Source organism: Salmo salar, chromosome ssa13 (genome assembly GCF_905237065.1).
Source record: "Salmo salar chromosome ssa13, Ssal_v3.1, whole genome shotgun sequence".
Taxonomy (NCBI): domain Eukaryota; kingdom Metazoa; phylum Chordata; class Actinopteri; order Salmoniformes; family Salmonidae; genus Salmo; species Salmo salar.
In genome coordinates, this window is record NC_059454.1 from 18,783,770 (window position 1) to 18,795,818 (window position 12,049).

At 41.3% G+C, this 12,049-nt stretch overlaps 1 non-coding gene across 1 annotated transcript; it reads left to right on the forward strand.

Moving 5' to 3' along the window:
- The first annotated feature begins 2,556 nt into the window (after positions 1-2,556).
- Positions 2,557-2,630, forward strand: trnat-agu (transfer RNA threonine (anticodon AGU)). The gene has a single exon. It is a non-coding gene; the product is annotated as a tRNA-Thr (tRNA).
- Positions 2,631-12,049: the final 9,419 nt, after the last annotated feature.

The following is a 12,049-nucleotide window of genomic DNA, read 5'->3' on the forward strand; positions in this document are numbered from 1 at the left end:
GGTTGGTGAGCGGAACCCAGACATCACAACCATGAAGGGCAATAGGTTCTATAACGGATTCAAGTATTTTTAGCCAGATCCTAATCGGTATGTTGAATTTTCTTTTTCTTTTGATGGCATAGAATGCCCTTCTTGCCTTGTTTCTCAGATCGTTCACAGCTTTGTGGAAGATACCTGTGGTGCTGTGTCACAACCTGATCTGTTTCACCTGTCTTGTGATTGTCTCCACCCCCTCCAGGTGTCGCTTATTATCCCTGGTGTATATATCCCTGTGTTTCCTGTCTCTCTGTGTATATATCCCTGTGTTTCCTGTCTCTCTGTGCCAGTTCGTCTTGAATGTTTTTCAAGTCAACCAGCATTTTTCCCGTACTCATGCTTCTATTCTCTTTCACTAGTTCTCACGGTTTTTGACCCTTGCCTGTTTTCTGGACTCTGTAGCCGCCTGCCTGATCATTCTGCCTGCCCTGACCTCGAGCCTGCCTGCCACTCTGTACCTCCTGGACTCTGAACTGGTTATGACCTTTTGCCTGTCCACGACCATTCTCTTGCCTATCCCTTTTGGGTTGTTTAATAAATATCAAGACTCAAACCATCTGCCTCCCGTGTCTGCATCTGGTTCTCGCCTTGTGCCCTTATACGCTGATGTTTAGGCCAAGGTATGTATTGTTTTTTGTGTTTTCTAGGGTAATATGGAATTTCTATTTTTGTGGTCCTGGCGACTACCTTTTTTGGAACACCATTATTTTTGTCTTACTGAGATTTACTGTCAGGGCCCAGGTCTGACAGAATCTTTGCAGAAGATTTAGGTGGTGCTGTAGGCCATCCTTGGTTGGGGACAGAAGCACCAGATCACCAGCAAACAGTAGACATTTGACTTTAGATTCTAGTAGGGTAAGGCCGGGTGCTGCAGACTGTTCTAGTGCCCACGCTAATTTGTTGATATACTGTATATGTTGAAAAGGGTGGGGATTAAGCTGCATCCCTGTCTCACCCCACGGTCCTTTGTAAAGAAACGTGTGTTTTTTTTGCCAATTGTAACCGCCCACTTGTTTGTGTACATGGATTCTATATTGTATGTTTTTTTATGTTTTATGTTTTTCCCCCTGTCGTACAGTAATTTGGAAAAAGCCAATTTGAAATTTGCTCAGTACATTGTTTTCACTGAGGGAAAGAGTCTGTTAATGATAATGCAGAGGTTTTTCCCAAGGTTGCTGTTGACGCATATCCCACGGTAGTTATTGGGGTCAAATTTGTCTCCACTTTTGTGGATTGGGGTGATCAGTCCTTGCTTCCAAATATTGGAAAAGATGCCAGAGCTAAGGATTAAGTATAGCCAATTGGAGTTTGTGGTCTCTATATTTTATCATTTCATTAAGGATACGATCAACACCACAGGCCTTTTTGGGTTGGATGGTTTGTATTTTGTCCTGTAGTTCAATGTAATTGGAGAATCCAGTGCATTCTGGTAGTCTTTAATAGTTGATTCTAAGATCTGTATTTGATCATGTATATGTTTTTGCTATTTGTTCTTTGTTATAGGGCCAAAACGATTGGAGTAGCGATTTATCCATACATCTCCATTTTAGAAAGAACTCTTCGTGATGTTTGTTTAGTGTTTTCAAATTTTCCCAGAAGTGTTTAGTCTATGGATCCTTCAGTTACATTGAGGCAAATTCTGACGTGCTGTTCCTTCTTTTTCCATATTGTATTTCTGTATTGCATTAGTGATTCACCGTAGTGAAGGCATAGACTCAGGTTTTCTGGATCTCTGATATTGGTTGGATAATTTTCAAAATTTTCTTAGGTTTTTGCATTTTTCATAAAACCATTTGTCATTGTTGTTAATTTTCTTAGGTTTTCAACTTGACATTTTTAGATTTGATAGGGAAGCTGAGATCAAATATATTTAAGTTTTCTACTGCCAAGTTTAGACCTTCACTATTACAGTGAAACGTTTTGTCCAGAAAGTTGTCTCGACGGGATTGAATTTGTTGCCTAATAGTTTTTTTGGGTGGGTTTCGCACTACTTTCCTTTCATCTATAGCATTTCTTAAGAAACCCTAAATAGGTTTAGACTTCAATATCCGCAATAGAAATTAGATCTATTGGTGTGGTGATTAATTGGTTAAAGTACCTGTCTAGCAAATTGCAATTTTTGAATGAATTGAAACATACCAACCGAGTAAAGCTGAACTGGCTAACAACTCCAGCATTTAGCCAGCTTGTACACATCACTGTGCCAACATGAGTATCCTCTACAAGGAAGCTCTGGTATCTTGCTGTGATCATATAGTGGTTAGTACTCTTCCTTAATGCTGTGGAAACCCAGGTGTGAATCCTGTTCATGGCGTTAATGTTTAACTACTTAAAACTTACTGTCTATATTAAACACAAAAGCACTACCATTTGACAAAATCCCCCAGCTCATGGTAGGTTAATGAGTTACATGAACTAGTTAATCTGCTAATTTACACGTTCTTCAGATTTTTCAGCTCGACACCCAAATGATACATTTACTGTCCTCGAAAGACGAAATAGTGTGCTGTTACATCTGTTGGTGCTGTGGCTTAGTTGGTTAAAGCGCCTGTCTAGTAAACAGGAGATTCTGAGTTCAAATCTCAGCAGTGCCTTTCCAAGTACGTCAATGTTACAATTGGTGGAGAACGCATGATGAGAGGGACCTCTTTTTATCTCATCCAATTGGTTTTGAAAACTTGGCGTGGGGACAAGACGTGAGGAGCATATAATTGTGATATGTGGATACATCTGTGGGTGCTGTGGCTTAGTTGGTTAAAGCACCTGTCTAGTGTTACGTTCTTATTTTTCAGAGTAAATGACTCACGGACACTAGAGAAGCTTTAACCAAGTTTAATTCTTCCCAAAGGTTCTGTACAGCTGTAATCAGACAACCCAACATTTGTCCCATCCAGATATTTATATCCCACTTACGACACTCCTCTTTCTCTCCAATCCTTACATTTTATGGCTCTATAGGAAGCTAATAAAGAGGGTAACAGGACAACAAACCTTTATTACTCCCTTAAGAGAATCTGTCCTCGCCTCCTGACCTCAAACCCTCCATCTAATCTACAGATGTCCATCTGTCTCCCCTGTTTCACATGTTGCTCTCCTCTCATCCCCCCAACACATTCCGAAGCCATCTGTCTTTCTTCAGAGAACCATTAACTTCTCCTTTGATTCTACGCTTCTTCTCTCATTTATTTAATATCTCAATGTTCAAAATGTCGAACCCAACAGTCCCTCTTGAACAATAGCATCCTAATGTTCAATTCATATAAACGTGGAAATTACTAATGAATGTAAACATGAATGTCAACTCACCAACATTAATACCAGGAATACGACTTTCCCAAAGTGGATCCTCTGTTTGGCCCACCACCCAGGACAATGGATCAGATCCGTAGACGGGCACATCGTGCACCGCTCCCGAGCATACTACTCGCCAATGTCCAGTCTCTTGACAACAAGGTAGACAAAATCCGAGCAAGGGTTGCCTTCCAGAGAGACATCAGACTGTAACCTTCTTTGTTTCACGGAAACATAGCTCACTCGAGACACGCTATCAGAGTCGGTACAGCCACCTGGTTTCTTCACGCATCGCGCCGACAGAAACAAACATCTCTCTGGTAAGAAGGGTTGGGGTGTATGCCTTATGATTAACGAGACGTGTTGTGATCATGGCAACATACAGGAACTCAAGTCTTTTTGGTCATCTGACATCTGACATCTGCCTGGTACGGCAACTGCTCCGCCCACAACCGTAAGGCTCTCCAGAGGGTAGTGAGGTCTGCACACCGCGTCACCGGGGGCAAACTACCTGCCCTCCAGGACACCTACACCACCCGATGTCACAGGAATCCAAAAAGATCATCAAGGACAACCACCCGAGCCACTGCCTGTTCACCCCGCTATCATCCAGAAGGCAAGGTCATTACAGGTGCATCGAAGCGGGGACCGAGAGACTGAAAAACAGCTATCTCAAGGCCATCAGACTGTTAACCTCTCTGGGAAATGTGGGGCGCTAGCGTCCCACCCGCGGGACACACTATTCAACAGCCAGTGAAATAGCAGGGCGGCAAACTCAAAACAACAAAAATCTCATAATTCAAATTTCTCAAACATACAACTATTATATCTCATTTTAAAGATACACTTCTCGTTAATCCAACCACATTGTCCGATTTCAAAAAGGCTTTACAGCGAAAGCATAACATTAGATTATGTAAGGACGGCGCCGAGACAAGAAAAACCACACAGCCATTTTCCAAGCAAGGCGTCACAAAAACCAGAAATACAGCTAAAATGAATCACTAACCTTTGATGTTTATCAGATGGCACTCATAGGACTTCATGTTACACAATGCATGTATGTTTTGCTTGATAAAGTTCATATTTATATCCAAAAACCCCATTTTTACATTGGCGTGTAATGTTCAGAAATGGTTTGCCTCCTAAAACCTCCGGTGAGTGAGGACATCAATTTACAGAAATACTCATCATAAACGTTGATAAAATATTAAACTGTTATTCAAAGAATTATAGATACACTTCAACTTAATGCAACCACTGTGTCAGATTTCAAAAAAACTTTACAGCGAAAGCACACTTTGCAATAATCTGAGTACAGCGCTCAGACAACAACAACAAGCAATACAGATACCCGCCATTTTGGAGTCAACTAAATCAGAAATAGCATTACAAATATTCACTTACCATATCAAAAAACAGCTTTTTACATTAGCATGTGACGTTCAGAACTAGCATTCCCACCGAACACTTCCGGTGAATTTACTAAATTACTCACGATAAACGTTCACAAAAAACATAACAATTATTTTAAGAATTATAGATACAGAACTCCTTTATGCAATCGCAGTGTCAGATTTTAAAATAGCTTTTCGGTGAAAGCACATTTTACAATATTCTGAGTAGATAGCCCGGCCATCACAGGCTAGCTATTCAGACACCCACCAAGTTTGGTAGTCACCAAACTCAGATTTACTATAAGAAAAATTGGATTACCTTTGCTGTTCTTCGTCAGAATGCACTCCCAGGACTTCTACTTCAACAACAAATGTTGGTTTGGTTCCAAATAATCCATAGTTATATCCAAATAGCGGCGTTTTGTTCATGCGTTCAAGACACTATCTGAAGGGTAACGAAGGGTCACGCGCCGGCGCGTATCGTGACAAAACATTTCAAAATATTCCATTACCGTACTTCGAAGCATGTCAACCGCTGTTTAAAATCAATTTTTATGCCATTTTTCTTGTAAAAAAGCGATAATATTCCGACCGGGAATCTGCGTTTAGGTAAACAGACGAAAGAAAACAAAGCATGGGGTCGACGCGGGCACGCGCCTGAGTCTCACAGTACTGTGAGCAGCCACTACCCAAACGCGCTACTTTTTTTCAGCCAGAGCCTGCAAAGCCACGATTCAGCTTTTTGCCGCCTTCTGAGAGCCCATGGGAGCCGTAGGAAGTGTCACGTAACAGCAGAGATCCTCTGTAATGGATAGAGATAATCAAGAAGGGCAAGAAATTGTAAGACAGGGCACTTCCTGCATGGAATCTTCTCAGGTTTTGGCCTGCCAAATGAGTTCTGTTATACTCACAGACACCATTCAAACAGTTTTAGAAACTTTCGAATGTTGTCTATCCAAAGCTAATAATTATATGCATATTCTAGTTTCTGGGCAGGAGTAATAATCAGATTAAATCGGGTACGTTTTTTTATCCGGCCGTGAAAATACTGCCCCCTAGCCATAACAGGTTAATGGCACCTGTTTGAACTTGTTATCAGTATAAAAGACACCTGTCCACAACCTCAAACAGTCACACTCCAAACTTCACTATGGCCAAGACCAAAGAGCTGTCAAAGGACACCAGAAACAAAATTGTAGACCTGCACCAAGCTGGGAAGACTGAATCTACAACAGGTAAGCAGCTTGGTCTGAAGAAATCAACTGTGGTAGCAATTAATAGGAAATGGAAGACATACAAGACCACTGATAATCTCCCTTGATCTGGGGCTCCACGCAAGATTTCACTCCGTGGGGTCAAAATGATCACAAGAACGGTGAACAAAAATCCCAGAAGCACACGGGGGGACCTAGTGAATGACCTGCAGAGAGCTGGGACAAAAGTAACAAAGCCTACCATCAGTAACACACTACGCCGCCAGGGACTCAAATCCTACAGTGCCAGACGTGTCCCCCTGCTTAAGCCAGTACATGTCCAGGCCCGTCTGAAGTTTGCTAGAGAGCATTTGGATGATCCAGAAGAGGATTGGGAGAATGACATATGGTCAGATGAGACCAAAATAGAACTTTTTGGTAAAAACTCAACTCGTCGTGTTTGGAGGACAAAGAATGCTGAGTTGCATCCAAAGAACACCATACCTACTGTGAAGCATGGGGGTGGAAACATCATGCTTTGGTGCTGTTTTTCTGCAAAGGGACCAGGACGACTGATCCGTGTAAAGGAAAGAATGAATGGGGCCATGTATCGTGAGATTTTGAGTGAAAACCTCCTTCCATCAGCAAGGGCATTGAAGATGAAACGTGGCTGGGTCTTTCAGCATGACAATGATCCCAAACACACCGCCCAGGTAACGAAGGAGTGGCTTCGTAAGAAGCATTTCAAGGTTCTGGAGTGGCCTAGCCAGTCTCCAGATCTCAACCCCATAGAAAATCTTTGGAGGGAGTTGAAAGTCCGTGTTACCCAGCGACAGCCCCAAAACATCACTGCTCTAGAGAAGATCTGCATGGAGGAATGGGCCAAAATACCAGCAACAGTGTGTGAAAACCTTGTGAAGACTTACAGAAAACGTTTGACCTGTGTCATTGCCAACAAAGGGTATATAACAAAGTATTGAGATAAACTTTTGTTATTGACCAAATACTTATTTTCACCATAATTTGCAAATAAATTCATTAAAAATCCTACAATGTGATTTTTCTGGATTTTTCTTTCTCATTTTGTCTGTCATAGTTATAGTGTACCCATGATGAAAATTACAGGCCTCTCTCATCTTTTTAAGTGGGAGAACTTGCACAATTGGTGGCTGACTAAATACTTTTTTGCCCCACTGTATATGCGCTTTCTTGAGCAGGGGGACCTTGCGGGTCCTGCAGGATTTCAGCCCTTCACGGCGTAGTGTGTTACCAATTGTTTTCTTGGTGACTATGGTCCCAGCTGCCTTGAGATCATTGACAAGATCCTCCCGTGTAGTTCTGGGCTGATTCCTCACCGTTCTCATGATCATTGGAACTCCACGAGGTGAGATCTTGCATGGAGCCCCAGGCCGAGGGAGATTGAAATCAATTTAACATTTTTGACATGCGTTTTTCTGGATTTTTTGTGGTTATTCTGTCTCTCACTGTTCAAATTAACCTACCATTAAAACTATAGACTGATCATTTCTTTGTCTGTGGGCAAACGTACAAAATCAGCAGGGGATCAAATACTTTTTTCCCTCACTGTATACATAACTTTAACCCATTGTATAAGAGATAATCCAAAATTGAAATATTCCCGGAATTTATATATAAACTCCAGTTGTACTTTATCAAAAGCCTTTTCAAAGTCAGCTATGAAAACCAGGCCAGGTTTCCCCGATATTTCATAGTGTTCTATTGTTTCCAGTACTTGTCTTATATTATCTCCAAAGTATCGTCCATGTAAAAAACCTGTCTGATTAGGATGAATAATATCTGACAAAACCGTTTTAATGCTATGCGCTAAGTATTTAGCTAGAATTTAAGGCCTCCAATTTTTTAAAATGGACTGGGTCTTTATATATACCACTTGAATACTGTTTCAGTAATAATGAAATCAGACTATCTTGTTGAGTGTCTGATAATCTACCATTTATATAGGAGTGGTTATAACATGTTAGTAATGGTCTTCCACTGGTATGCCATCCAGCCCTGGAGTTCCCCGGACTTAAAGGCTTTAATTGCATCAAGAAGTTCCTCTGTAATTCGAAGGCCAGCATCCCGGAGTCGCCTCTTCACTGTTGATGTTGAGACTGGTGTTTTGTGGGAACTATTTAATGAAGCTGCCAGTTGAGGACTTGTGAGGAATCTGTTTCTCAAACTAGACACTCTAATGTACTTGTCCTCTTGCTCAGTTGTGCACCGGGGCTTTCCACTCCTCTTTCTATTCTGGTTAGAGCCAATTGGCGCTGTTCTGTGAAGGGAGTAGTACACAGCGTTGTACAAGATCTTCAGTTTCATGCCAATTTCTCAGAACAAGAATAGACTGATGAGTTTCAGAAGGAATTTGTTTCTGGACATTTTGAGCCTGTAATCAAACCCACAAATGCTGATGCTCCAGATACTCAGCCAGTCTAAAGAAGGCCAATTGTATTGATTATTTAATCAGTACAACAGATTTCAGCTGTGCTAACATAATTGCAAAAGGGTTTTCTAATGATCAATTGGCCTTTTAAAATGATTAACTTGGATTAGTTAACACAACATGCCATTGGAACACAGGAGTGATGGTTGCTGATAAATGGGCCTATGTACACCTATGTAGATATTCCATTAAAAAAGTATTCTGTTTCCAGCTACAATAGTAATTTACAACAATAACAATGTCTACACTGTATTTCTGATCAATTTGATGTTATTTTAAAATGGACAAAAAAAGTTTTTTTCTTTCAAAAACAAGGACATTTCGAAGTGACCCCAAACTTTTGAACGATAGTGTATTACCTAAACTGTACCCCTGCACATTGACTCTGTACCGGTACCCTCTGTATATAGCATCGTTATTAAATATTTTTCTAAACTCAAATTTTTCTTAAAACTGCATTGTTGGTTAAGGGCTTCTAAGTAAGCATTTCACGTTAAGGGTTGTATTCAGCGCATGTGACAAATAAAATTTGATTTGGTTGCTCTCTAGGTTTCTTCCTTGGTTCCAGCCTTTCTAGCCACCGTGCTTCTATATCTGCATTGCTTGCTGTTTGGGGTTTTAGGCTGGGTTTCTGAATAGCACTTTGTGACATCTGCTGATGTAAAAAGGGCTTCATAAATAGAGTGCATTCTGAAAGTATTCAGACACCTTGACTTTTTCCATTTTGTTAGGTTACAGCCTTATTCTAAAATGGATTAAATCGTTTTTTCCCTCATCAATCTACACACAATACCCTATAATTACAAATAAAAACGTGAGAAAAAAGAAACATCACATTTGCCTCAGTATTCAGATCCTTTATTCAGTACTTTGTTGAAGCACCTTTGGCAGCGATTAGAGCCTTGAGTCTTGTGTATGACGCTACAAGCATAGCATACCTGTATATGGGGAGTTTCTTCCATTCTTCTCAGCAGATCCTCTCAAGCTCTGTCAGGTTGGATGGGGAGCATCGCTGCACAGCTATTGTCAGGTCTCTCCAGAGATGTTCAATAGGGTTCTGGCTTGGCCACTCAAGGACATTGAGACTTATCCCAATGCCACTCCTGCGGTCTTGCCTGTGTACTTAGGGTCGTTGTCCTGTTGGAAGGTGAACCTTCATCCCAGTCTGAGGTCCTGAGTGCTCTGGAGCAGGTTATCATCAAGTATCTCTCTGTACTTTGCTCCGTTCATCTTACCCTCGATCCTGACTAGTCTCCCAGTCCCTGCCGCTCAAAAACAACCCCACAGCATGATGCTCAACACCACCATGCTTCACCGTAGAGATGGCACCAAGTTGGCATTCAGGCTAAACGAGTTCAATCTTGATTCTCATGGTCTGAGAGTCCTTTTAGGTGCCTTTTGGCAAACTCCAAGCTGGCTGTCATGTTTCCTTTACTGAGGAAGGAATTCTGTCTGGCCCCTCTACCATAAAGGCCTGATGGTTAGAGTGCTGCAGACAGTTGTCCTTCTGGAAGGTTATCCCATATCCACAGAGGAACTCTGGAGCTCTGTCAGAGTGACCATGGGGTTTTTGTTCACCTCCCTGACCAAGGCCCTTCTCCCTTGATTGCTCAGTGGCAAGCTCTAGGAAGAGTGTTGGTTATTCCAAACTTCTTCTATTTAAGAATGATGGAGGCCACGGTGTTCTTGGGGACCTTCAATGCTGCAGACATTTTTTGATACCCTTCCCCAGATCTGTTCCTCGACACAATCGTGTCTCGGAGCGCTACGGACAATTCCTTTGCCCTCATTGCTTGGTTTTTGCTCTGACATGCACCATCGACTGGGGGACCTTATATAGACAGGTGTGTGTCTTTCCACATCATGTCCACCTCCAATCAAGTTGTAGAAACATCTGAATGATGATCAATAGAAACAGGATACACATGAGCTCAATTTCAAGTCTCATTGAAAGGGTCTGAATACTTACGTAAATAAGGTATTTCAAAAATCATGTTTCACTTTGTCATTATGGGGTAGTGTGTGTAGATTGATAAGGGAAAAAAATATTTTTATCCATTGTAGAATTAGACTGTAACGTAACAAAATGTGGAAGAAGTCAAGGGGTCTGAATACTTTCCTTAGACACTTTACATTTGATTGATTGACTAATCTTACACAGTTTAAACAGCGCCTTTGCAAAGTACAGTGAAAGCCTTGATGAAAGAAGCTTTACAGAATGTCTTTACGTGACTACTGTAACACCACACTTCACAACCCTTTGTTGGGACTTAAACTGTGGACACGGCTCCCCCTACTGGTCAGAACTGATTACTACAACTACTGATCATCCGAGTGTGAGACTAAATGGGATGTTCAGATCTTTGAAAAATGTGATCATTTAGCAAATTTTCTGGATATGGAAGATGCTCAAAATAACCTGACCGGTGGTGTGTGCCATTTCCTATAATCTGGTCAGGCTTAGAAGCACACAGCATGACCACACTCTCACCTATTTCAGTAGTCTAATGATCTTGTGCTTATTTAGAGCGCCAAGTGAACCCCCCTGTTATCCTGTCAAGATACTCTTTAACCTTCTATGGAGAGACTGGTGATAATTGGCTCATGCTGCTGTATGTAGAAAACAAGATAACGACAGAGAAACATCCACTACCTTAAGCTGTCAATAAATCATATGGACCTTTTATACTAAAATCCAGCTTACATCAATATTAATAGCATGTCATCTGTCAGGTTGAGATGGAGAGAGAAGGGACGTGTTCATTATTGCTCCCATGTTGCAACATGCCTCAGGCAAACTAGTAGCTAACCAAGACAACCTGGCCTGGGAATGGAGGGAGAGTAGACAAGACTCAACCTAACATGTGTAGACGCAGTATCTAGATAACATGTGTAGTCATTAAGCAGTATCCAGATAACATGTGTAGTCATTAAGCAGCATCCAGATAACATGTGTAGTCATTAAGCAGCATCCAGATAACATGTGTAGTCATTAAGCAGCATCCAGATAACATGTGTAGTCATTAAGCAGCATCCAGATAACATGTGTAGTCATTAAGCAGTATCCAGATAACATGTGTAGTCATTAAGCAGTATCCAGATAACATGTGTAGACGCAGCATCTAGATAACATGTGTAGTCATTAAGCAGTATCCAGATAACATGTGTAGACGCAGCATCTACAGGCATAACCTGCAGGATTTTCAATCTTAGAAAATCTTACACCTAGAACAGGCAGGGTTCTTTATATTCCTTCGCATGAAACTGACAAAAACATATCTGAACATAAAACAACTTCTGCCTTCCATGAATATTATCAAAGAAACTGGATTTAAGCCAATCCCAGAGTAATGCTTGGGGTCGTCCTCGTAAAAGCAATCATATCATTGGTGGGATTATGTGACTTGGGTCATAGGATAGGAAATTTAAGCAGTTTAAGATTGATCAGATAGAGAACGAGCATGTGTGTGTGTACGACCAAAGTCAAATGTAGCATGTTGTCTTTTAAAAAGTGATGCATCTTTGAACATTAAACATATTTGAACAAACCTGCATTATACATTACTACCCGACTCCAAATCGACCCCTCACCCCTACGGCTAGGCACTTCACATTGATCTGACAGGGTTGGATAGGCGTGAGGAATAACTAAAGCCAAGAACGCG